This window comes from Condylura cristata, unplaced genomic scaffold, assembly GCF_000260355.1.
Source record: "Condylura cristata isolate star-nosed mole 26May11 unplaced genomic scaffold, ConCri1.0 scaffold00032, whole genome shotgun sequence".
Taxonomy (NCBI): Eukaryota; Metazoa; Chordata; class Mammalia; order Eulipotyphla; family Talpidae; genus Condylura; species Condylura cristata.
In genome coordinates this window covers 8,653,525-8,655,289 of record NW_004567133.1, presented here as the reverse complement: position 1 = coordinate 8,655,289, position 1,765 = coordinate 8,653,525, and the positions used below count along the sequence as shown (strand labels likewise).

Sequence of the window (1,765 nt, the reverse complement as noted above, 5' to 3'; positions counted from 1 at the left end):
GGCCTCCCCTGCAGCGGCCAGGACGCCCAGGCTCCCTCTCTCGGGCCTGGAAGGAGTGCAGAGCGGGGCTGTCCCAGCTGCAAGCACGAACCGCCTCTGTGCCCTCAGCCACCCAGTCTGCTCACGCTGGCAGATGCCACGGGGCTTTGTCTGTGATGGGGACCCCAATCTTTCTCCAGTCTTAAACTCAGGTTGCCTCCCTTTCCTCTTCTCCGCTTTATTGATTGGAGAAACGGGGCTGTGTACCCCACCGAGCTCCCCACTGTCTGGGACCGCAGTGGTGTGTGGGCTTCTGCTCCTCCGCCCCGGCGCTCCCTGGAAACAGAGGGGTGCCCCCTCCTGCTCCAGGCTGCTATTTTGGCCCCTTCCTCTGCTGCCTGGGCCCTCCCACAGGGGACACACAGCTTGATCACCACGTGCCCTCTGCCCAGAGCTGCGCATTCACGAGGACACGCTGACCTTGGGGTTTGACCTCCTCCTTCGAGGAGCTGGAGCCCATCAGGACTCCTAGCGCAGCTGCACTGCAAGATGGGGCCCCCTGGTGGCTCAGCGGGTTAAGTCAAAGCACCTTCAAGCTATCGCCAGCCACTGCAGCATGAGTTCGATCCCCGGCCAGGGAGCTGGCCCACAGGGCGCAGCAGACCTCTCCTGTCTGCCCCCGCTGCTCCTCCCAGCAGTGTGTTTCAGTCCATCTGCCTGTTCTTCTCCCCACTCTGTCTCTGGTGAATCCTCTGACCCTCTGCACTCTGCCTGCACCCCAGTTCTTGTGAGCACAAATAAATAAAAACTTTTTAAAAAATAGCTATATTGCAAGAAAAAGCACCACAGCGAGAGGGGTCATAAATTAACAGATTTAAAGGGCATATCAGCCAATAACATGTTAATGTCATTTGGTTTCCAGTTTCAACAAACTTTAATGGTAGATTCCAAACAGACATTCATGAGACAACTGGAACTTTGAACTTAATGTGAAGAAATTGTTGTTCATTATGCGCATGGAAATTTTTACATATAAAATGATGATGTCTCAGATTGGCTTAAAATGCTGTGCCTAGGAGGGGGTTGGGCAGGGAAAACGACCAGCTGGGGCCGATGATGCTGGAAGCTGCCACTTCTCTCAGTTCTTTTATGTATGGAATGTTCATATCAAAAAATAACTTTCTAACTGAATTTTTTGAAACTACATTCTACTGTCGCTACTTCTGTGAGCATTTTCAAGGAACCATTTCTTGTTGAATTATTTCCTTTGCAAGGTGTGCATGGCAGAAGAGAGGGCCCTGTCCAGGGCTCCGTCCCTCTCGGGCCTCAGCTTTCACCCCACCTGACTCACCCCCTCTCTGACTCTCATCTCAGTCACATTCTTCTATGTCCGAGTTCCCAACATTCGGTCCCTTGGGGCAAGTGCTGCCTGGAGGGGCCTCAAGCTCCGTGCTAATGTCCTAAGGCTGCTGCAGCAGAGCATTATAAAGCAGGTGGCTTAACTCTCCAGGACCGGCTCTCCCAGGGGAGCCCAGGTCTGAAATCCAGGAGTCAGCAGCACCGGGCTCCCCAGAGACTCTAGGGGAGAGTCCTTGCCTCTTCCAGGGTCTGGTAGCAGAACTCCTGCATCTCAAAACTTCCGCTCAGAACTCCCACGTCTACAACTCCTGAGTAGTCACGGAACTCCTGTGTCTAGAACCCCCTGTCTCAGAACTCCCACATCTAGAACCCCCTGTCTCGGAACTCCCACTCAGAACTCCCACATCTAGAACCCCCTGTCTCAGAA

The 1,765-nt window shown here is 53.8% G+C and overlaps 1 protein-coding gene across 1 annotated transcript in view; it reads left to right on the top strand.

The window, feature by feature from the left end:
• The window catches only part of SCNN1B (sodium channel, non voltage gated 1 beta subunit), a 19,594-nt gene that overhangs the window by 8,653 nt on the left and 9,176 nt on the right, over window positions 1-1,765 (top strand). The gene's annotated exons all lie outside the window — the stretch shown is intronic.